The 25162-nt window shown below is 51.4% G+C and overlaps 1 protein-coding gene across 4 annotated transcripts in view; it reads left to right on the forward strand.

Annotated features, from left to right (window-relative positions):
* LBHD2 (LBH domain containing 2) overlaps positions 1 to 25162 on the forward strand; it is an 84423-nt gene that overhangs the window by 3279 nt on the left and 55982 nt on the right. Inside the window, exon 1 of one of the 4 annotated variants that reach the window (XM_077323770.1) lies at positions 11058 to 11247. The exons of the other annotated variants lie outside the window; for them this stretch is intronic. The gene's annotated coding sequence lies outside the window, so the exon portion shown is untranslated. Of the gene's footprint in view, positions 1 to 11057; positions 11248 to 25162 lie in introns of those variants that run through there. 4 annotated transcript variants of the gene reach the window in all.

The following is a 25162-nucleotide window of genomic DNA, read 5'->3' on the forward strand; positions in this document are numbered from 1 at the left end:
TTGCTGGCAGGGGCTTCTGGGAATTGTAGTCCATGGACATCTGGAGGGCCGCAGTTTGGCTACCCCTGCTCTACTTTAACCTTCTAAGATGAGAAAGAGTGGGGGCAGGACCCACTGCAACATCTCGCGCCTGCCTTCGACCTAATGCATTGTATTTATTGAAATTAGGCTAGGCGTACATAGAGTTTACAGCTAGCTAGAAATATCGGAGAGGAAGCGTCACGGAGGAGTTAGGCTAGGACCGTGAGACCCGAGTTCAGATCCCCTCTCTGCCATGAGAGCTTGCTGGGCTCGTCACATACTCTCAGCTTAACCTACCTCATAGGGTTGGTGTGAGGATAATATGGATAAACAGGGGGAGGAAAGTAAGCTGCCTTGGGGCCCTGTTCTCCCCAAGCCGGGGAGAAGAAATGAAGCAGGTCAGAAATAAATAAGGGCGGGACAGAAGAGAGGGAGAATGAATTTAGATTAGAACAACACCTTATTTATTGTTCTATGACGAGTCAGCTAATCCCTGGCTTTCCAGATGCCTGTGGACTACAATTCCCATGAGCCCCTGCCAGTGCAGATTGCAGAAATGCAAGTTATTACAACACTCCAAATCATGACTTACCCTGACTCAACAAAGACCTAGTTTTTTATCTCAGTATTCATGCTAACCTTGTTCAACTCGTGTATCCATATTCCTCACAATTTATTTTATTTGTGATATTGTGATAATATGATTGTAAAGTAATGGTAATGTTATGGCATTTGAGTTTGCTCCCTGGCCTTGGATAAGATAGTTACCGGCAACCACCTTGTAAGAAAGTTTCACACTGGTATGGAAACAGATGGGGCAAGCAGCAATGGTGGTGTGAAGCCTTTGATCACTTTCACAGGTAGTTTTTATTTCTCCCATGTAGTTGTGAACGACAACTGAATTTCAAGGGGATTGATTGGCTGTTTTGGCAAAGAATTATCATTGGCTGTATTTGGATGCGTGGACACAGTTTACTAATGTTACAGAATTAATTTTTGCTATATATCCCATGGCCTGTAAGGAGTTCTTAGTCTGAGGAAGAGTGCTTGCACTTGAAAGCTCACGCCCTGAATAAATCTTTGTTGGTCTTACTGGACATTTTGATGATGATGATGTTTTCCTCAGTGAAGGTACCAACGATTTGTGCAAGCCATTTTCAGCTGGAGGAAGGGGGTAGCACAACTGCATAGCCCTCTCCTCCCTGTAGCGGCCTTCCATTTACCCATTTAACTGGGACCCTCAGTGTGTGAATTGTTAAAAGGCTGGTAAGAAAGGCATTCAGACCTGATGACCTTCCTTCCTTCCTTCCTTCCTTCCTTCCTTCCTTCCTTCCTTCCTTCCTTCCTTCCTTCCTTCCTTCCTTCCTTCCTTCCTTCCTTCCTTCCTTCCTTCCTTCCTTCCTTCCACTATTCTGGACATTGCATCTTCCTTCCTTCCTTCCTTCCTTCCTTCCTTCCTTCCTTCCTTCCTTCCTTCCTTCCTTCCTTCCTTCCTTCCTTCCTTCCTTCCTTCCTTCCTTCCTTCCTTCCTTCCACTATTCTGGACATTGCATCTTCCTTCCTTCCTTCCTTCCTTCCTTCCTTCCTTCCTTCCTTCCTTCCTTCCTTCCTTCCTTCCTTCCTTCCTTCCTTCCTTCCTTCTTTCCTTCCTTCCTTCCTTCCACTATTCTGGACATTGCATCTTCCTTCCTTCCTTCCTTCCTTCCTTCCTTCCTTCCTTCCTTCCTTCCTTCCTTCCTTCCTTCCTTCCTTCCTTCCTTCCTTCCTTCCTTCCTTCCTTCCTTCCTTCCTTCCTTCCACTATTCTGGACATTGCATCTTCCTTCCTTCCTTCCTTCCTTCCTTCCTTCCTTCCTTCCTTCCTTCCTTCCTTCCTTCCTTCCTTCCTTCCTTCCACTATTCTGGACATTGCATCTTCCTTCCTTCCTTCCTTCCTTCCTTCCTTCCTTCCTTCCTTCCTTCCTTCCTTCCTTCCTTCCTTCCTTCCTTCCTTCCTTCCTTCCTTCCTTCCTTCCTTCCTTCCTTCCTTCCACTATTCTGGACATTGCATCTTCCTTCCTTCCTTCCTTCCTTCCTTCCTTCCTTCCTTCCTTCCTTCCTTCCTTCCTTCCTTCCTTCCTTCCTTCCTTCCTTCCTTCCTTCCTTCCTTCCTTCCACTATTCTGGACATTGCATCTTCCTTCCTTCCTTCCTTCCTTCCTTCCTTCCTTCCTTCCTTCCTTCCTTCCTTCCTTCCTTCCTTCCTTCCTTCCTTCCTTCCTTCCTTCCTTCCTTCCTTCCTTCCTTCCTTCCTTCCTTCCTTCCTTCCTTCCTTCCTTCCTTCCTTCCTTCCTTCCTTCCTATGGTGTACTCTGCTTTGTTTCCCAAATAACCACTCTTGCTTATCCACACAGCAGGGGGTTCCTAGTTTTAAGGCATTCTGATTACATACAAGCTCTCTAGTCCCATGGCTTTCTCTAATTTGCACCCCCATCTCCTCAGATATCCACCCTTGCTCAGGCATACATGAGAGGTTCTTGATTTGGATCCACCTGCCCCTCTCCCAAAAAAGCAACCTGGGGTGGTGGTTAAGAGCAGCAGCTTCTAATCTGGCGAGCCGGGTTTGATTTCCCGCTCCTCGACTTGCGGCCAGTTGGGTGACCTTAGGCTAGTCACAGTCCTGTTAGAAGCTGTTCTCACAGAGCCGTTTCTCCCAGAGCTCTCTCAGCCTCATAGGATGTCTGTTGTGAGGAGAGGAAGGGAAGCTGATTGTAAGCCGCTTTGAGACTCCTTCTGACAATGGAAAGCAGGATATAAAAACCCTCAATCAACCCCCAAAACCCAACCAGGTACAGTATAGGTTCAAGTGGTTAGTTATGCTGGTCTGAAGCAGCACAACAAAATCAGAGTCCAGTGGCACCTTTAAGACCAACAGAGATTTATTCAAGGTGGAGAGATCATTTTTGATCATAGTCTGAGGAAGAGTGCTTGCGCTCGAAAGTTCACGCCTTGAATAAACCTCTGTTGGTCTTAAAGGTTCCACTGGACTCTGATTTTGTCATGTGTACAGTATAGTAATGGACTGGCCCAAGCATGATAGGAATGTGCATTCAGTTGGAAGTAAGGCTGGGCTGGTAGACAGCCTCACTTAGATGCATTGATGCTCTGGTCCAGGGGTAGTCAAACTGCGGCCCTCCAGATGTCCATGGACTACAATTCCCAGAAGCCCCTGCCAGCATTTGCTGGCAGGGGCTTCTGGGAATTGTAGTCCATGGACATCTGGAGGGCCGCAGTTTGACTACCCCTGCTCTGGTCATATTAAGCCTCTGTGCCCCCCACACACACATCTGGCTTGCATAAGGGTTTGTGCATCCAGCTGTCCTCTCCCCCTGGAAGTCGAATTGGAGGTAAAGAATGTTTAGGATAATTATTTGCACCAGCCAAGCATCCTGATCAGGGATCGAACCGGCAGCTTACCGTGGTGGTGGCATCAGTACTGAGAGCTCATTTGTTCCACTTTTGCCCAGTGCAGAGACTTCAAAGAGTCCAAATTTAGTCCACATCTAACTTCGGCAAAGCAGGGTTCTCTTTGTGCTTTGCAGTTAACCCGGCAGTGTGAAAAAGCAAGCCGCCTTTTCTCTCCCTTTTTTGACATTTTTCCATCAGGTTGGCAAATATCACACCTACAATTTCATTTATAGAAATAATGAATCCACTATGGACTGCTTTTTTTTTGTTTGTTTTTTTTTAAAGGCAGCATGTTCATGTGGAGCCGAAGGTGTTGAGCCTTTCTCTCTGAATACCAACCGAAATGGTGTTAGAATGTTTCGTGTTGTTTGGTGCTGAAAACCTGCACTCTTTTTTTCTTCCTTTCTTGGTTTGATTTTTGTTCTGCGCTCACCTGCCCAAACAAGGTGCTCAGAGCAACATGCATAGTCTCCTTCTCACATTTGTATCCTCACAACGGCCCTGAAAGGTAGCATAACTAGCATAAGAAGAATACTACCAGCATGCATCATGACAAAGTAAAAGTTTAAAACCCAGGTCTTGCTGTTCATAGCTGGGGTCATAGAATCATAGATTTGGAAGGGGCCTCCTGAGTCATCTAGTCCAACCCCCTGCACTATGCAGGACACTCACAACCCTATCGCTCACCCCCTGTCACCAGTTACCCCCTTAAGCCTTTACAGAATCAGCCTCTCCGTCAGATGGCCATCCAGCCTCTGTTTAAAAATCTCCGAAGATGGAGAACTCACCCCCTCCCGAGGAAGCCTGTTCCACTGAGAAACCACTCTGACTGTCAGGAACATCTTCCGGATGTTTAGAGGGAATTTCTGTTGAATTAATTTCATCCAATTCGTTCTGGTCTATTCCTCTGGGGCAAGAGAGAACAATTCTGCTCCATCCTCTACATGGCAGCCTTTGAAATACTTGAAGATAGTTTTCAGATCCCCTCTCAGTCGTCTCCTCTCCAGGCTAAACAGACCAAGCTCCCCCAACCTTTCTTCATACGTCTTGGTCTCCAAACCCCTCACCATCTTTGTTGCCCTCCTCTGGACATGTTCCAGTTTGTCTACATCCCTCTTCAACTGGGGTGCCCAAAACTGAACACGGTACTCCAAGTGAGGCTGAACCAAAGCAGAACACCATCACCTCCCATGATCTGGTCTCTAACCACTAGGCCACACTAGCTAGCATTCTCTTTGGGCAGAGTCCCAGACTGGGAAAATTGGATGGGTAGGCTGATTTTCTAAAGCAGATTCTGGTGGATGTAAGCAGCCAGAAGTGGCTGTCTGTTTGTTAGGCTAGCGAGGGGGGTGGCCAGTTTTCCCACTGACTCCCTGGTGGTATGAATGAGCCCTCCCAGTTTGCACCAATTACCCCTGGCAAGGTTTGCTGGTATTTGAGGCTGTCCAAAATTGTACGAACCTCAAGCACAGAGCTGGCAGGGCTTCTTTTTTGCATAGAACTGCAGCTATCCCACGGCAAGCCCATTCATAACACTGTGTACAGTTTCATCGGCTGCAGCCCCTGGTACATGGAGGGTCTTGCAAAGCCCCTGTTTACCGGCGCTGCACACCCGCCCCTTAACTGGCCACCTGTCAGTCATAGCTGTTTGAGTGATGCTTGGGTCTGAAATAATACCTTTCTCGACTGAAGTGCCTTTGTTGGGGGTGGAGGGGGGGAATAAGGTGGCAAGGAAACAGGTCTGCCACCCACCCACACGTCACCTGGACAAAGGCAGCGTTTCGTGTCCCTGATCTTGGTGAGCTGAGTGTTTTGTGAGTTCCTGGCAAAAGGAAGGAAGGGGGAAGTAAGCTATACTGCACTGTAGATGGTGGTTATTTCCTGTCTGGAAAGCAGGAGGCTTCAAGCCCGTGTTTTGGCTGTTGGGTATGTTAAGCAGGCTGGTTGGTTTGGCGGCTACCTGGACTTCTGGGGGTTCTTTTTCCTTATTGGCCGCTGTGCCGTCTCACAGGGGGCAAAGTAGTGTGTATATCTGTGTGTATATGAATTGCCATAGGCAACGCAATTTAAAGAGCCTCTTGTGGCGCAGAGTGGTAAGGCAGCCATCTGAAAGCTTTGCCCATGAGGCTGGGAGTTCAATCCCAGCAGCCGGCTCAAGGTTGACTCAGCCTTCCATCCTTCCGAAGTCGGTAAAATGAGTACCCAGCTTGCTGGGGGGTAACACGGTAATGACTGGGGAAGGCACTGGCAAACCACCCCGTATTGAGTCTGCCATGAAAACGCTAGAGGGCGTCACCCCAAGGGTCAGACATGACTCCGTGCTTGCACAGGGGATACCTTTACCTTTACCTTTTTAACGCAATTTAACCTTTGAGTGTAAATGTACATTGTATACAGAATCATATCTTTGGTCCATTTAATTTAGTGTTGTATTGAGGCTTGGTTTTGGGGGGCTCTCGGGGGAGGTGTTACCTCCAAGGCAGGTTATTTGTTTGTTTTTTTTGCCTCCAGTCCTACTGTATGAGAGCCTTTCTTTGGAATTGGACCTGGGATCTCATGGGCGATCTTATGAGTGTTCTGGTATTCTCACAGCATAACAGTATTTATTTATTTATTATTGGATGTCGATGACACAGCTTTCTCGGTTCGGTTTACAACGGAAATGATGTACGAACGTAATAAAGCCACAAAGCGTTTTAAAAAATTAAAATATATATTAAGTAGATTCCTGCATTGTGCAGGGGGTTGGACTAGATGACCCTGGAGATCCCTTCCACAAAATTCTATGATTCTATATCAAGTCACTTTGGCTGACGGTGTCAGTTGAACTGCTCCCTTCTGGTCCAGGATGGGAGAGGATGTTGGAGGAGGGTCCTAAGTGGTGTGCCGTCATCTCATTGGCCTCAACCAAACACCTGGAGGAAGAGCTCCGTTTTGCAGGCCCTTCGGAATTGAGGTTGTTCCTGTAAGTTCCAGGGTTGGAACTTACCGGTTGGAGGAGGAGGCACTCAGGGGCAGGACAACCTCCCTGAGTGGCTGTTAAGTGCTGAGTGGCACTTAAGCCATGAGACCAGCTCCTCCTCCTAGGCCTTACCAGAAATATGTGGAACAGATAAACCAATCCAAGTAAGCAAAAAGGAGGGCCAAAATGGAACGCCAGACAAAACGGAAATCTTCAGCTGCTCACAGAAGACAACAGAACAGAGGCGGACTCATCTCCCTGGTGAGCGAATTCCACAGCTTTGATGCCATGTCTGAATTTTAGCTGGAAGAGACAGAATCCTTAATATGGACTGACCATTTAGGGCAGGGGTAGTCAAACTGCGGCCCTCCAGATGTCCATGGACTACAATTCCCAGGAGCACCTGCTAGCAAATGCTGGCAGGGGCTCCTGGGAATTGTAGTCCATGGACACCTGGAGGGCTGCAGTTTGACTACCCCTGATTTAGGGGAACCACTCTTGCAGCCTTACATTGAGAACACAAAAGTATCTAAGACTGTGGAGATCCACTTCTGGTGAGAGTAAACAGGACAGGACAGGCCTTGATAGACCAACGTTTTGATTCTTGAATATGTGACTAATGGAAAATTTATTATTTCACCCCCTTTGCTTCTGAGGTTTCACCAGTCTTATCCACACATATTGTATTTGAACTAATCCTTGCAACTCTGAACGTGAGAAACTGGGCTTATTACAAAACAAAATCTGAGACCTTCAGGAAGCTGAATTTTGTAGCTTTTGCCAGCATGTTCTGGTGGTTAGTGCAGGGTTTCCCAGCCAGGGTTCCTGGGAGCCAGCTAGGTGTAGTGGTTAGGAGTGTGGACTTTAATCTGGCATGCTGGGTTTGATTCTGCACTCCCCCACATGCAGCCAGCTGGGTGACCTTGGGCTCCCCATGGCGCTGATAAAACTGTTCTGATTTAGCAGTAATATCAGGGCTCTCTAAGCCTCCCCTCCCTCACAGGGTGTCTGTTGTGGGGAGAGGAATGGGAAGGTGACTGTAAACCGCTTCGGTAGAGAAAAGTGGCATATAAGAACCAACTCTTCTTCTTCTTCTTCTTCTTCTTCTTCTTCTTCTTCTTCTTCTTCTTCTTCTTCTTCTTCTTCTTCTTCTTCTTCTTCTTCTTCTTCAGCTCTGGGGCTGTGTGAGCACTCTCCAGGAGCCACACAGCCTTTCCAAGAATTTTGGATGGCCACTGACATCCCCTCTCCTAAATCGGAGTCCAATAACACCTTTAAGATCAACAAATCTTTGTTGTGCTCCTTCAGACCAGCACCGCTACCCACTTGAATCACCTTTCCTGTTGCTCTACAGGCCTATTCTCTTTCTTCACAATGGAAACGGTAAACGGCTGGCTCTTCCATCTTTCTTCCACGCTGCTCTGAAGGGGCATGACATCACTTCCAGGGATACTCATATTTCAGGGGTTCCTCCATGGTCAATAGGTGATAAAAGGCTGGGTGAGAGTGTCAGAAAAGGATCTGGGTAACCCAGTTTAAATCTTCTACTATGGAAGCTGGCAGGGTGAGTTTGGTCTGCTCTCTCCCTGGAGGAGAGGCTGAGAGGAGATATGACTGCTCTCTTGAAAGGTTGTCCCTTGGAGGAGGGTGGAGAGTGGTTCTTGTTGGGCACAGAGGGTAGGGCCTGCAGTACATGTAGAAAGGTACCGTACAGGAATTTTTTTTTTCGCAGCCAGAGAAGATCAGCAGTGGAAGGGGCTGCCTAAGGAGGTGGGGAGCTCCCCCTCCCTGGTGGCCTTCAAGCAGCGGCTGGACAGAGACTTATGCTGGATGCTTGAGGCTGATCCTGCATTGCGCAGGGGGTTGGACTAGATGGCCTGTGTGGCCCCTTCCCACTCTAGGATTCTAGGAGTCTAGTTCAGCAGTGGAAGGGGCTGCCTAAGGAAGTGGGGAGCTCCCCCTCACTGGCCGTCTTCAAGCAGCGGCTGGACAGATCCTTCTCCTGGATGCTTGAGGCTGATCCTGCCTTGAGCAGGGGGTGTGACTAGATGGCCTACATGGCCCCTTCCCACTCTAGGATTTTGTGAGTCTAGTTCAGCAGTGGAAGGGGCTGCCTAAGGAGGTGGGGAGCTCCCCCTCCCTGGTGGTCTTCAAGCAGTGGCTGGAAGAGACTTATCCTGGATGCTTGAGGCTGATCCTGCATTGCGCAGGGGGTTGGACTAGATGCTGTGTGACCCCTTCAAACTCTATGATTTTATGATACCTCACAGAGTTGCTGTTAGAACAGAATGGAGGAGGGAGTGTGATTTCATAAGCAGTTTTAGGTCGCCAGTGGGTAGAAAAATTGGAGTATAAATAAATACTCCAATGCTTATGCACCATGTCATTTGACCTGCTTTTCGGATCTGGTTTGACCCCTCTGCTGTTGTTATAGATTGAGTTCAGGATGCATTACAGCAGACTGTGTGGCCGAGTGGTCATCTGATGGGTTTGCCTTGCAGCCAGAGTGGATGTTCATCCGTAGAGAAGCATTTCTAGCCAGTAGGCACGCACTTGGGCTAATTCACATGTCATGCCAAGTCAAACATAATAGCGCATGTCTTCCAAACCAGAGTTGAGCAGATTAGCGTCAGACTGGAGCAACAACGGGGAGTGGGAGGAAAGAAAGCCATAAAAGTCTCCTGGACTTGGTCATGCAACAGGCAAACCTGGTTCTGTGGAATTATTGACAGACTATTTATTTATTGAGTCTCTTGTGGCTCAGAGTGGTAAGGCAGCAGACATGCAGTCTGAAGCTCGGCCCACAAGACTGGGAGTTCAATCCCAGCAGCCGGCTCAAGGTTGACTCAGCCTTCCATCCTTCCGAGGTCGGTAAAATGAGTACCCAGCTTGCTGGGGGGTAAAACGGTAATGACTGGGGAAGGCACTGGCAAACCACCCCGTATTGAGTCTGCCAAGAAAACGCTAGAGGGCGTCACCCCAAGGGTCAGACATGACTCGGTGCTTGCACAGGAGATACCTTTACCTTTATTTAGTTATTTCATTTATTTTGAGGCTTCTATACTGCCCCCTTGTGACTGCCCCCTGCAGGTAGGCTTGGAGTTCTCCGGAGTTCTCTATACTGCCCCCTGCAGGTAGGCTTGGAGTTCTCCGGAATTACAATTGATCTCCTGTTGACCAGGATTAATTGCCCTGGATAAAATGGCGGCTTTGAAGGGTGGCCTGAATGGGTGGACCCACTGAGGGTCCCCCCCCCCAGTCCCTGACCTCTCAGCCCCCCCCCCCCCAAATCTACAGGAACTTTCCAACACGGAACTAGCAATGGGTATGAAAGGGTGTGGACATGCCCTTAAGAAGTACGCCAGGCCTCCATCAGGGCCTGGGCTTTTTGAGTCCTGGCCCCAGCCTGGTGGAATGAGCTCCCAGAAGAGCTAAGGGCCCTGAGGGAGCTGTCACAGTTTTGCAGGGCCTGTAAAATGGAGCTCTTCTGCCAGGTCTTTGGTTGAGGCCAGGGCTAAGTTCAATATGGCTCCCCCTCAAGCTAGACATTATATCTGCACACCCCACCCCTAGGTTGGTCTGTTCAGGGGTTAGGAGGGATTTGGCTGCCATTCTTGTGGATTTTCCTGGGGGTTTTATGGGATTTTGTGGGATTTTTTAATATTTGTCTCTCGAGAGTGGCGGGATAAAAGTCTAAGAATAAATTAATTTTAAAAAATAAAAGTTTTCACTCAGCCCTTTGTGTTTGGGTACACAGTGCCGTCCAGTGGGAGCTGTTTTATTTAATTGTATAGTTGTTATATTGTATTGTAAGTTAAAAAGTTGTTAGCTGCCCCAGGAGGCAAGTGAGGGGCAGGATATAAATAGAAAAATTAAATTGACTGACTGGCTGACTTTTGATGAACCCCAGCAAGGGGCTTTCAAGGCAAGTGAAAAGCAGAGGGGGTTGGCCATTACTTCCCTCAGGACACCCTTCCTCAGTGGTTTCTCATCCAGCTTGGTGTAGTGGTTAGGAGTCGGGTTTGATTCTGCGCTCCCCCATATGCAGCCAGCTGGGTGACGTTGGGCTAGTCACAGTCCTTATAGTGCTGTTCTGACCGAGCAGTAATAACAGGCTCACCTATCTCACAGGGTGTTTGTTATATAAGAACCAACTCTTCTTCTTCTTCAGTAATATCAGGGCTCCCTCAACATCCTGTTGATTGGCCTGACCCTGGGTAACCTGCCTTGAGTCCAGGACAGAAAGGCAGACTATTAAAATGTAGATAAAATAAATAAAATTTCTCACATTTTACTTTGGCTTCTCATCTACCTTTAGTAGCTTCAGGAATTTCATCTGTCATCCTACCGCCTGAGCGTTTTAACTGGAGATGCTGGGGATTGAACCGGGGACCTCCTGCTCATCAAGCTGTGAACCTTCCCCACCACTCCCAGAAGCAACAAAGCAGCACCTGGGTGCGTTGATCATGCACATCTGTGGCCATGCCAGTGCATCAGTTCACATAACAAACCCTGCCCATAACACGTCATTGAGTTATGTAAGGGAACACGCAACACGTTCATTCCCGGAGCACAGCTGTTCCCTTTTCCACGCCACCAAGGCTGCCGAGCAGACAGACGGGCCACAGAGTCCTGAAACAGCTCCTCCCTGCAAACTCCTGCAAGCCATGAGGCACTAGAAGCCATTAGGGGGTTATAAAATGGAAAAGGAGCACATGCTTGGGAGGAAGGAAGGAAGGAAGGGAGAGGCAGAAGGGCCTTTGCTAGAACACTGAAAGGATAAAGATCTGCGGTCCCAAGACCAGAGAATGTGATCAGTGTGAGTGTTAAACTTTATCAGGTTTTTTTTTTCTATTTAAAGGGTTTTTTCCCCCTCACATGCTGTTAGGTTAACTAAAACAGAAGTCCAGGAGCAGCTTGGTCTTTGGGATGCCGCTTGATTTCTAATTTACGTTGCTGATACGGGCTAGAGAGCCAGTTTGGGGTAGTGGTTAGGAGTGCAGACTTCTCATCTGGCATGCCGGGTTCGATTCTGCGCTCCCCCACATGCAACCAGCTGGGTGACCTTGGGCTTGCCACAGCACTGATGAAACTGTTCTTACAGAGCAGAGATATCAGGGCTCTCTCAGCCTCATCCACCTCACAGGGTGTCTGTTGTGGGGAGAGGAAAGGAAAGGCGACTGTAAGCCGCTTTGAGCCTCCTTTGGGTAGGGAAAAGCGGCATATAAGAACCAGCTCTTCTTCTTCAGTAATCTCAGGGCTCTCTCAGCCTCACCTCCCTCACAGGGTGTCTGTTGTGGGGAGAGGAAAGGGAAGGCGACTGTAAGCCGCTTTGAAACTCCTTTGGGGAGAGAAAAGTGACATATAAGTACCAACTCTTCTTCTTCTAACGCTGCCGGTCTCTCTGAATTTATCCTGCCCTTTGGCTGTTTTAGTACAGATAACCTGAGAATGTTCTGGGGGCATCCCATTTTTGAAGCTGGCATTGTTCATTGCTTGAATTGAGGCCTTATGGAGGTGGAAACCTGTTGAGTCACAACTGACTTGCAGCAACCTCGTGGGGGTTTTAAGGCAAGAGACAGTCAGAGGTGGCTTGCCGTGGCCTTCCTCCGTGTCACAGCCTTGGCATTCTTTGGAGGTCTCCCAACCAAATATTAACCAGGGCTGACCCTGCTTAGCTTTTGCGATCTGATGAGATCCGGCTCGCCTGGGCCATCAGGTTGGGGCATATATATTATCTAAAGCAACTATTTTCTTTACTGTCCCACTTTGGAAGTCAGGCTACTTTACACAGGCGTTAACTGTCCTGCTTAATTTTGGTGGTAGAAAGCCCTATCAAGTCACGTGAACACATGAACCTGCCATAGGTCTGCTGAGGCCTGCAGATTGTGAGTGGGTTTGCAGGGAGGGTTGTGTCGGTGCTTGGCTCTTGTGCCCCTTTCTTGCATGCCCAAGGAAATGCCGATCGCCACTTTGGGGTCAGGAGGAGAATTTCCTCCAGCCTAGACTGGCCATGGATTCTGGTTCGGAGGGCACCATTTGGGCATGGAATTGGGGTCACTGTGGGTGGGCAGGTAGTTGTGAGTTTCCTGCATTGTGCAGGAGGTTGGACTAGGTGACCCGTGAGGTCTCTTCCAATTCTACAGTTCTATTCTATGAGGTCAGTATTCCCTACTCAGCCTGGCAGCACCCTCCAGATTGTCAGGGAGGTACTCTGCTCTGGTTTCCATCACCTACGGCCTGATCCTTTCACACAGAGGTGCCAGAGATTGAACCTGGGACCTTCAGGATGCAAAGCAGACGCTACACCTCTGAGCCAACTCTTGGTGACCCTGTAGGTAAGAGATTAGCAGAGATTGCTTTGCCGTTGGCTGGACTTCCTTGGTGGTCTCCCATCCCAAGTGCCATCCATGCCTGACCCTACTTAGCTTCTGAAGTCTGACAAGATCAGGCCAACAAGGTCACTTGAGGCTATAACCTGGGAATTATCAGGAAAGATGCCCAAAAAGTCAGCAATGCTCATAAGGCACCTAAGTAGGATTATAGAAACTTGGAACTATTCTGGTGGACAACAGACAGAAGGCTTCAGTGCAGCTACAATGGGGCCTCAAAGCAACCCTGCATTTGTATCAACACTTAAAGAGGGATTTTACTGTTAGGAAACTGGGAAACATAACGCCCCAAACATTCTCATTTTGAAGGGCTGGAGCAGTCCTTGAATGGGAGATTGAGAAGATGGAACTGTATTCTGTCACCAGTACTGGTCACTGGGAGTGGTGCGGTTCCACCCATGAGAGAAAAGTGATGGGGCGACAGAATTTTCCCCCCATCAGGTCACTGTGGGTGGGCAGGCAGTTGTGAATTCCCTGCATTCTGCAAGGGGCTGGACTAGATGACCCTGGAGGCCCCTTCCAACTCTAAAATTCTATGATTCTAGGTCTGAGAAGTTGTTCATGGGATGGCAGCTGAAATGGGGAAGAGGCTGCAGCTCAGTGGTACAAGACCCACTTGGCACGCAGAAGGTCCTTGGTTCAATCCCCCGCATTTCCAGTATAAAGGATGAAGTGGGAGGTGATGTGAAAGACTTCCATCTGAGACCCTGGAGAGCCACTGCTAGTCTTAGCACGCAATACTGACCTCAACACACCGATGGTCTGATTTTTGGGTGTGCATTCAGCTAATCTGAGGCAGAAAAATCCCCGAAAAATACTGATAAGAGTCTTTTGGGGACATTATTGCAGCCCGATATTACTTTTTCAACGATCAAAATGGTCGAGCCTAAAAAATCAGGAAAATATTTGGGATTTTCCTGGACCGCCGGATAACCGGAGTCAAGGCATTTGAAGGGACCGAGATCCCTTTACTTGCCTCCGATTCCATTGACGCCAAGCTGCAAAATACAACTAAGTCCTGCTGGCTTGTTGTACACATTTCCAGTTATCCTTTTTTTTTTAAAGTGGCACTTCACCGAATGGTTCTTTTTAGGTCAGCCTCACAGCAAACCACCAGATGCCTGAAAAGGCACTTATATTTAACTCAATTAACACATGGCACGGAAGCACGGCTTGTTTTCCTCCTCTGCTCAAGGAAGGGTGGCAACCTTCGCTCCCTGAGGGAGGCTCATTGAACCCAAAGTCCTGCTGGAAATCTGCTGTGAAGCAGAGGAGGAGACCCAGGAATTCTGAGTCCCAGGCCCCTTGGAAAACAACAGAACTGCTTCCTCTCAAAGGAAGGAGCAAAAGGTGAGGGAGACTGATAAGACATAATGAGGCGAAAACTGGCATGGTGTTAAATTCTCTCACTTCAGAAGGCCTTTTTTTTGCCAGTTTCCTGTAGCTCTGACTAGGAAGGAGTCGGAAAGAGTAATCGAAGTCAAACCGCTGACATGCGGGATGATTTCGGCTGAGGGAAATGACCTCAAAAAGAATGACCAAGGTCAGGGAACTTATCCAATGGCCTCGGGGTGAATCACGTGTTATTTTAAGGGCAAAATTATCCTTAATATACGGGAAATGTTTCAATTGGAAAGGTATGTAAAATAATAGAAGGAAGGGAGGTATATCCCAATCGGCTAAGCAGGGAGGGCCCTAGAAGGAGAAGGAGAAGGAGAAGGAGAAGGAGAAGGAGAAGGAGAAGAACTGGTTCCTATATGCCACTTTTCTCTACCTGGAGGAGTCTCAAAGCGGCTTACAGTCGCCTTCCCTTTCCTCTCCCCACAACAGACACCCTGTGAGGTAGGTGACGTTGAGAGATTACTGCTCTGAGATTACTGATCTGTCAGAACAGCTTTATCAGTGCTGGGGCGAGCCCAAGGTCACCCAGCTGGCTGCAGGTGGAGGAGGAGCAGGGAATCAAACCCGGCTTGCCAGATTAGAAGTCGGCACTTCTAACCACTATGCCAAGCTTGCATTTCCAGTAATAAAGCAGGGTTCAGTATAACCCCGAGGCTCTCAACCTGAGCCAGGAAGGGTCAGTTGAACTCCATCAGAAGTGGGGAGCATAATGCCTTTCAAGATCTCCATCTTCCCTGCCAGCATGACCTCTGTGTTTCCAGGGTTAGGTTTCAGTTGGCTCACTCTTAGCCAATTTACCATGTTTGCCAGTCAGTTATTCAGGACTTCTTGGTGTGGTTAAGAGTGGCAGCCTGTAATATGGAGAGCTGGGTTTGATTCCCCACTCAGAGCTCTCTCAGCCCCACCTACCTCACAGGGTGTCTGTTGTAAGGAGAAAAAGGGTAGGTGGTTGTAAGCTCCTCTGAGACTCCTTCCAGTAGTGAAAAATGCAGTACAGAAAACAACTCTTCTTCCTCTTCCTCCTCCTCTTCTTCCTCTTCCTCTTCCTCCTCCTCTTCCTCTTCCTTCTCTCCTTCTCCTTTTCTTCTTCCTCTGCTTCCATGCCCAGATGTTGCCCCCACAAAAAAACTGATCCTAAAGTGGCGATTGGCATTTTCCTGGGCATGCAAGAAAGGGACACAAGAGCCAGACACAATGATTCCTGAGTGGAGGCATCGTGGAGATATTTTGCATGCTGTCACGGAGAACAAAGAAACAATGTGCCAACAGAACAAAACGGGAAGAATGGCAGGTGATAGATGACTCATTTATTATACAAAACCCTTATGTGTTTCACCGGGCAGCCTTCGTCAGGGGGAATCAGAACGTTTACTTAGTACTGGAACTGTCCACAGCAAACAAATTCTGCTATAACCGTGCAAATTTTTAGAAAACCTTTGAAAAACTTGTCTCCCCCAAACCCCTCCACAGATAAAGGTGGCCATCCAAAATGCCAGGTTTCTGCTTAACATTTCAGGGGCAGCTATCGGCTCCAGTGTTTTTATTCTCTCTCTGACTCCTCTTTCCCTCTGTAGTTTTAAAATGTGCTCCTCTTGACCTCCTCTTGACCCCTGCTCTTGGGCTTCCTCTCTGCGCATGCTCAGCTCCACCTCCCATGGTGGCCATTTTGTGGTTGGCTTCCCGTCTCTCAGTGATGATTGTGTAGTTGCACCTACCACCCTGTGTCAGCATCCCAAAGGTGCCCAAACACTTTTCAAGGGTAGGGACCCCTGACTTGAACTGTTAGCATTAGGAATGATAGAACGCATTTCGGTTTGGTTCATGCATTGTTCGCCGATCATGAACAGGGAGTCAGTTTTTCGACAGATTGTTAGTTTCTCAGCCTGTTTACAGATGTTTGCACGAAAAAAAGTAGATGATTCCAAAATTGTAACAAAGGAGAGACAGAATCTGTCCCGTGGCTTAATTAAATATAAGAAGATACAAAGTCTCTTATCACATTTATTTAGACTTTACTCTGCCAGACTTATTTAGACTTTGCCAGACTTTGACTCTAAATAAATATGATAAGAGACTTTGTATCTTCTTATATTTAATTAAGCCACTGGACAGATTCTGTCTCTCCTTTGTTTACAGATGTTTGGCAGTGTCGTGGTTCGGTCCTTGGTGGCTTGGGAACCGGACCGAACCCCGCCATCAGAGGCGCCCGCGATCACGGAGGTAGGGCATGGTGATCATAGGCAAGCCGGCAGCTGGGCGCCCCACCCGATCGTTGAGGTGGCAATGGCCGCTAAAGAACCTCAATGTCCCCCTCCACCTTTTGACAAGGGCCCGGAGATGGCCCTTTGTTCCAGGAAAATGGGCCATCAGGAACCCCGGAAAACCTCGCATATGTGCATGAGTCATGATTGTATCAGCATGTTCCCTCCGCAAGTACTGGGTGGGGCAATACAGCCTAAGGAGGTGGGTTTTGTATAAAAGGGAGTTTCCACCTGGAGTTCAGTGGAAGCTCTTACTCCATACCAGCGGACTCCACGTTGCTGAAATAAAGCTTGTTCCTGTTGTATCGTTCACCAGGCCTGGCGTGACGTTTTCTTCAAAGGGGCACCCTGTTTTTTCAGTTAGCAAGCGGGTCCCCGACATCGTAAGAGCTTCCCACCGAACTCCAGGGTCGGCATCGCATCCGAGCGCTTATCGGGACGGATCCAGAGATGGCGTTTTCAAGCAACGGGGCGGTCTCGACCCCCACGAACCCCGGGAACATGAGTTTAATGTCCCCGGGAGATTTCCTCCGAAAATCGGGGGGCCAGGAGCAGCTGTCCGGGACCCCGAGACCCTCGGCAGCGGCGGCCAAGGGAAGGCGCCGGGCCATGGGGTTCCCAAGCACGGCGGGGAGCGCGCCGAGGTCTGGGGGGTTGGCCCCAACCTGGGTCACCCAGCTGAGGCAGGTGCTTCGCCCGGTAGGACCTGAGGAATCCCTAGAGGACCTGCGGCGGGCCATGGCGGACTTGGCCAGGCGCTTGCAGGCAGCTGAAGCCCGTGAGCAAGCTCGGGCCGGGCCCGGAGGGACTGGTAATACAACGGCGGAGGGGATCGCGTCGAGTGAGGACGTCTCCAGCGACGAGGACGAGCCCGGCACTGGTGAGCGGGCCCCGGACCCCGACCCGGAGCAGTTTTCAGTCCCGAGTAGGCGAGACGGCCAGCGGAGAGGCGAGACAGCAGAGGATCTCGGGGGAGCGGGTGAGCCGACGGGGCGGCGAGAGCCGGACCAACGCAGGAGCGACGTGCAAGGCAGGGAGCGGCACGGCGTCGTTGGGCAAGTTGGTAGCCGGTGGAGCGGAGCAGGACGAGACGGCGGACGCCGAGAATCCCGGATCCGGAGGGGGTCGGACTACTCTCCAAAACGTTCCCCCCCAGAGCTTAAGGCGCGTTTCGACGGGACGCCGGACGACCTCCCGCAGTTCCTCCTCCACGCGCTGACGCATGCCCGGAGGTATGGAGACCGGTATGAGGACTCCGAGGACTTGGTCTGGGGGGTGGCCTCGTGTCTCCAGGGCAAGGCGGGTCAGTGGTACCTAGGGTTGGCCGAGCGCGGCGACCCGGCAACTCGGGACCTGCAGGACTTCGTGGTCGCGCTCCGCCGACGATTCCAGGACCCCCAGGCTGAGGACAAGGCAAAGAGTCGGATCAAGGGACTTCGACAGGGTACTAGGGGGGTTATGGACTATATAGACATTTTCCGGAGGGAAGCAGGCAAGGTGTTCTCCTGGAACGAGGAGACCCAAATCGAGTACTTCCGGGAGGGCCTTAACCCGAAGCTCAGGGAATGGGCCGTGATCAAGGGGACGGAAGAAGATCTGTCCACACTGGAGGGGTGGTGTTTTGTGGTCGCCAAGCTGGAAGCCAGCCTGGGTTGGGCCGCCGCACCCCCCCGGGAGGCCAAAGGCGGGTCAGCCGAGGCGCCGAGACCGGGCCCCGACAACTCTCGCCCCAAACGACCCCCGAACCCCGAGCGGGAAAGGAGACGCCGGGAAGGTCTGTGCCTGAAATGCGGGGGGTCAGGACATTTCGCAGCAGCGTGCCAACGGCAAGGGGGGGAGGACCGCGGGCTCTCCCAGGGGGGAGGTGCGACACGCCCCCAGCAGGCACGCCGGGCGGAGGACCTCCGCAACGAACCGGGAAGCGCCCAGGCGACGGGAAACGGCCAGGACCTGCTGTAGACGGCGCCGGGCAGCAGGTCCCGCGGTGCGAGGGAAAACCCCTACAGCATGAGGCGCGACCTCCGAACGTGGTAATTTTAGAGCTCCGGAACCCGGAGAACGGACTAAGTTGGGTGGGGGAGGCTCTTTTGGACTCTGGATGCGACCACAGCATGGTCCACCCCCAGATAGCCCGGGCTTTGGGGCTACCGAAGCGCATTCGGAAGGTTCCCCTGGTTTTCGTCCAGATGGACGGCAGCCCGATTCAGGGGGGACCTTTCGGGGAGGAGGTGGGTCCTATCGCCATCCACATAGGGGACCACCAAGAGCTGCGGTGGCTGATCCAGGTCCCCGTAGCGGGATATCGGGCGGTGTTGGGCCTGGATTGGCTGAAGGAACACAACCCCGTGGTGGACTGGCGGGCGGGGACCCTGAAGTTCGACTTGACGGTGGGTGCACGGCATCGGGTCCCCCACGAGAATTCCAGCCACAAGAGGACGGCGGCGCGTCCCAGGGGAGCGGCGGCGGCGCAGCAGGAGATACCAGAGCCCGAGGTCCCGCCAGAGTACCGAGACCTCGCAGCCGTTTTCAGCGAGCGGGAAGCGGACGAGCTACCCCCACACCGCCGCACGGACTGCGCTATCAACATCCCAGAGGGGGCGGTACTACCCAAAGGGCGCATCTACAAGATGAGTGAGGGTGAGCTCAAGGACCTCCGGGAGTTTTTGGGTAAAAATCTGGCCCGAGGTTTCATCCGGCCCGCTTCCAGTCCCATGGGAGCTCCAGTCTTGTTCGTCCGGAAAAAGGATGGGTCCCGACGGCTGTGCCAGGACTACCGGGGCCTCAACGCCATCGCAGCGGGGAACGCTTACCCCCTCCCGCTGATCCCGGATTTGCTGGCCCGGCTGGGCAAAGGGACTCTGTTCACTAAGCTGGACCTAAGGGAGGCGTACTACCGGGTACGCATCCGGGAGGGGGATGAGTGGAAAACAGCGTTTAACTGTCAATTGGGACAATTCGAATTTAAAGTGATGCCGTTCGGTTTAAGCGGGGCACCTGGGGTTTTCATGAGTCTAATTAATGAGGTGTTGCAGGACCTTCTGTTTCAGGGGGTGGTTGTTTATTTGGATGACGTCCTGATCTACAGCCAAGATCCCCAAGAGCACGTGACCCTGGTGAGGGAGGTGTTAAAGCGCCTGCTGGCAAACCACCTATACGTGAAGCTGGCTAAGTGCGAATTCCACCGTCCCTCCCTGGACTATTTGGGCTACCGCATCTCAGCCCAGGGCATAGCTATGGACCCCGAGAAGGTGCAGGCGGTGCTGGCCTGGGAAAGGCCCCGCACCCGGAAACAGCTACAAAGCTTCCTGGGGTTTGCTAACTTTTTTAGAGGCTTCATCCCCAGATACTCCTCCGTAGTGGCTCCCCTCACGGACTTGCTAGGTACCAAGGGGAGAGGTCCTCGCGCCACGCGGCCCAGCGCAGCGCTCGGCTGGAATGAGAAATCGGAGGCAGCGTTCCTGGCCCTCAAGCAAGCTTTCGCGTCTGAGCCCACGCTACTGCACGTCGACCCAACCCAGCCGATGGTGGTACAAGTCGACGCCAGCGACGCAGCAGCCGGGGCGGTTCTCCTGCAGCGAGACAAGGCGGGACAGCTGAGGCCGGCGGCCTACCTCTCACGAAAATTCGCCGAAACGGAGCGGAACTGGTCTACCTGGGAGAAGGAGGCGTTTGCGATTAAGTTCGCCCTCACCGAATGGCGGCATTGGCTGGAGGAAACAGAGGAGCCGTTCGAGGTCTGGACAGATCACAAGAATCTGGAGGCGCTCCGGCAACCGCGATCCCTGAACGCCAAGCAGATGAGGTGGGCGGAGTTCTTTTCGCGGTACAATTTCAAGCTTGGTCACATCCCCGGCAAAGAGAATTTCCTCGCGGACGCCCTCTCCCGTCTGCCGCATTATGGGGAGGGGTACGCTCCCTGCACCAGGTCCGTGTTTGGTGAGGAGCAGCTGGGACGGGGGGTCGTCACTAGGCGTCGGGCCAGGGAGGAATGGGAGCCCGACCCGGCGACCGCCCCGCTCCGAGACCGCCTAGTGGCAGCCTACGGGACAGACGAGGAGCTGGCTGAGCTCCGGGACTCTTTGATTTTGGACTCCGGTCTCTGGCGGAGGGGGGAGGCTGTCTACGTCCCGGAAGGGCTACGACGGGAAGCCCTCAGCCTCTGCCACGATGCTAAGACCGCCGGGCACTTCGGTTTCGTAAAATCCTGGAAGTTGGCCCGGCGGCGGTTTTGGTGGCCCAGTCTGCGGCGGGACACAAAAGCTTACGTCAGTGGTTGTCCTGTCTGCCTGACCTGCAAGCCGGGGGTTGGCAAGCCGAAAGGTCTGCTGCACCCGCTCGAGGTCCCGACCCGGCCGTGGTCAGTGATCTCCATGGACTTTATAACAGACTTGCCTCCCAGCAAGGGGAAAACGGTGATCTGGGTGGTGGTAGATCTATTTTCCAAACAGGCCCATTTCATTCCTTGCGCCAGTGTCCCCAGTGCTTCACAGTTGGCTCGGATGTTCCTGGATCACGTGTTCCGACTGCACGGGCTGCCGGACAAGGTGATTTCCGATCGGGGCTCACAATTCGTGTCCCGGTTTTGGCAAGCTTTCCTGCGCCTGTTAGACATCGAGCAAGGGCTGAGCTCCGCTTACCACCCCCAGACGGACGGGCAGACCGAGCGGGTTAATCAAGTACTGGAGCAGTACTTGCGGTGTTTCGGTTCCTATCATCAAGACACCTGGGTGCCCCTGCTCCCCCTGGCCGAGTTCGCGTACAACAACGCAGACCACAGCAGCACGGAGATGTCGCCTTTTGCCGTCGTCTACGGGACAGACCTGAGACACTTCCCGGAGCTTGGAGAGGTCCCCGCCCGGGAATCGGCCGACCTTCGCGAGTGGGGGAAGCGTGCCGGGAGCTGCTGGAAGTCGCTGCAGGAGCAGCTCCACAAAGTCAAGGCAGCGCAGAAAGAGGACGCCGACCGGAAGAGACGACCAGCTGAGGAGATCCGACCGGGGGATCGAGTTTACCTTTCCACCCGGAACCTACGGTTGAATTTGCCCAGCAAGAAGCTAGGCCCTCGGTTTTTGGGGCCTTTCGAGGTCTTGGCCCCGATCAACGAAGTTTCGGTCAAGCTCAAGCTCCCCAAGAACCTCCGGCACATCCATCCCGTCTTTCACGTGAGCCTTCTAAAAAAAACTCCGGACGGTGACGTTTGGCACCCCGTGTTTTCCCCGCCAGCGCCCGAGGTCCTGCCGGGGGGGGAGCACCACGAGGTGGCGGATATCCTGGACTCTAGACTCCACAGGGGGAAGTTGCAGTACCTCGTGGAATGGAAGGACTTCGCTTTGGGGGACCGGGAATGGGTCTGGGCAGCGGACGTCCTTGCGCCCAGACTCACTGAACGTTTCCACAAGCGATATCCTGGCCGTCCCGGGGGGTTGGAGAATGGACCTTTGGGGGGGCAGAATGTCGTGGTTCGGTCCTTGGTGGCTTGGGAACCGGACCGAACCCCGCCATCAGAGGCGCCCGCGATCACGGAGGTAGGGCATGGTGATCATAGGCAAGCCGGCAGCTGGGCGCCCCACCCGATCGTTGAGGTGGCAATGGCCGCTAAAGAACCTCAATGTCCCCCTCCACCTTTTGACAAGGGCCCGGAGATGGCCCTTTGTTCCAGGAAAATGGGCCATCAGGAACCCCGGAAAACCTCGCATATGTGCATGAGTCATGATTGTATCAGCATGTTCCCTCCGCAAGTACTGGGTGGGGCAATACAGCCTAAGGAGGTGGGTTTTGTATAAAAGGGAGTTTCCACCTGGAGTTCAGTGGAAGCTCTTACTCCATACCAGCGGACTCCACGTTGCTGAAATAAAGCTTGTTCCTGTTGTATCGTTCACCAGGCCTGGCGTGACGTTTTCTTCAAAGGGGCACCCTGTTTTTTCAGTTAGCAAGCGGGTCCCCGACAGGCAGATGGCTTCTGTTGTGATCCCCCTCCTTTCTCCTCTCTTCTTGTCCACAAGTGTATAAGAGATGGTGTGTGATAGGGATTATACCCTCTTGCCCCGTTTGTTCTTATTATACAGGGTGCATGTCTGCTACTGCTCAAACCTATTTGCCCTCTCTTGCAGTCAGAAGTCTGAGGTACGGACAGTGGTGATCTAGTCACAAGTCCTAGCTGCCACGCACTGCGGTCCCCCCGCCAGCTAGCCCTCTGACCCGGTCAGATTATCTGGTCGATGCATGGATTAACAGTGAGGCCCTTGGGTGAGAACTCTTAAGCCAAGTCTGAAATCTTTAGAAAGGAAAATAAAGGTTTTTATTTACGAACGTACATTTCTGTTTTCTAGTAGCACAGGAAACTAGCATCAAAATGTTAGCCGAAGTGTTGCGGAGATAATTTTAGAAGGAAACAAAACCGAGAAGTTAGCTAGATTATGTAAATCCCTGGTTTTACCTTGACATTCCCTTCAGAGGAATGGACACAGGCAAAGCTGAAACTTTGAAATAGAGGCTCTTCAAGGCAGATTTCACTCCATTTCATCCTGTTCCCAGTACTTGGCTTGCACTCCTTCTCACACAGTGCGGAATCTTTTAAACTTTCATTAGCTAGCTAGGAAGGTTCCTGTCTGACCCATCTAGAAAAGGGGTGGGGGTTGAATCTACACAATACCCACCGTTCCTTTAGCCTAGTCAAAGGCCCTACTGGAACTTTTTGCATTCCGCAGGGCCTGCAAGACGGAGCTTTTCCACCAGGTCTGTGGTGGAGGCCGTGGCACGGAAGATTGGATGGGCCCCCCCTGGAAGATACTGCCGCCACTTTATAGACCATAAGCTAGTGGTTGTTGGCTGGAGAAAGTCCCCCAAGTGCACCAAGTCGGAGCTGTACAGGTTGTGGGAGGGGTTGATAGTTTTGCTGCCAGGAATCGAGCTGATGTACAGTATTTGCTGGCGTATAAGACTACTTTCCCCACCTGAAAAACATGCCTCCAAGTGGGGGGTCGTCCTATACACCGGGTGCACTTCAGTTGGGATAGACATAGCTGCCCATAGTGGCCCATAGTACTGTAATGTAATGTAACAAACTCTATATTTTGAGTGGAAATGTTGGGGGGTCGTCTTATACGCCCAATCGTCTTATATGCTGGCAAATACGGTAATTGTTTTAGTGGGTTTTTTTAATGGGGAGCTATTTGTTTTATATGGGCTTGCTGTGAATGGCAGGATATAAATTTAATACATAAATTAAATTTAAAAATCAGGAGTAAATCTTCAGTGAATATGGTTCTACCTCAGTATCCCCCAAATCAGGGGTAGTCAACCTGTGGTCCTCCAGATGTCCATGGACTACAATTCCCATGAGCCCCTACCAGCAAACTATAATTCATGGGAATTATAGCCCATGGACATCTGGAGGACCACAGGTTGACTACCCCTTCCCCAAATGATTGATCTTGCATCTTCCTGACAGGTGAGTAAATGCTTATTACTTCCCTGCCCAGGTGTCTCCATAAAGGGGGACCATTCCCCCCCCCCCGTTTGTAACCCAAGAATTTAATGGATTGGTTCCCAGCCAAGAGAGTGTTCCCTGAGGGTATGGGCCTTTGTGGGGGTGTTAATCATGGCATTCTGCATTTCCCAATAGGAACAGCTTCATTTATTCTTTCCTAACAGCAGAATACAGCATAATTGACTTTTTGTACATGCATATCTTCATGCAGTCAAACTTTCTCCGGCCTTTTTTTACACCGCTGCTCCACTCACCACCCAATTGTTCAGGCATTTTAATCAACCCCCAAATCATATATATCAGCCTCAAAACATGTTTTTTTAAAATCCTAACATTTGATGTTTTGGTAAGTATTTTGTTGTAATAGCAACGATTAGGCAGCGAGTAGGTCCCAGGTTCAGTCCCCACCATCTCCCTTGGGGAGGCGCCGTGGGTCAATGGAAGAGCATCTGCTTGGCAGGCAGAAGGTCCCAGGTTCAGTCCCCACCATCTCCCTTGGGGAGGCGCCGTGGGTCAATGGAAGAGCATCTGCTTGGCAGGCAGAAGGTCCCAGGTTCAGTCCCCACCATCTCCCTTGGGGAGGTGCCGTGGGTCAATGGAAGAGCATCTGCTTGGCAGGCAGAAGGTCCCAGGTTCAGTCCCCACCATCTCCCTAGGGGAGGCGCCGTGGGTCAATGGAAGAGCATCTGCTTGGCAGGCAGAAGGTCCCAGGTTCAGTCCCCACCATCTCCCTTGGGGAGGTGCCGTGGGTCAATGGAAGAGCATCTGCTTGGCAGGCAGAAGGTCCCAGGTTCAGTCCCCACCATCTCCCTTGGGGAGGTGCCGTGGGTCAATGAAAGAGCATCTGCTTGGCAGGCAGAAGGTCCCAGGTTCAGTCCCCACCATCTCCCTTGGGGAGGGGTCATGGTTCAGTGGAGGAGCATCTGCTTGGCAGGCAGAAGGTCCCAGGTTCAGTCCCCACCATCTCCAGTTAAAAGATATGGCAGTAGGTGATGGGAAAGACCTCTGCCTGAGACCCTGGAGAGCCACTGCCTGTCAGAGTAGACAAGTCCAACTTTGATGGACTGAGGGTCTGATTCAGTATAAGGCAGTTTTGTGTTTCTTGGATCATCAGTGCTTTTAAAAATCCCATGCAGTTTTCCTCAGTAGGCCTTTGAGTTTTGGGTGCCGAACCAAAGAGACCTTGCGATT

The sequence above is a fragment of the Paroedura picta genome, chromosome 2 (assembly GCF_049243985.1).
Source record: "Paroedura picta isolate Pp20150507F chromosome 2, Ppicta_v3.0, whole genome shotgun sequence".
In the NCBI taxonomy this organism is placed as follows: Eukaryota; Metazoa; Chordata; class Lepidosauria; order Squamata; family Gekkonidae; genus Paroedura; species Paroedura picta.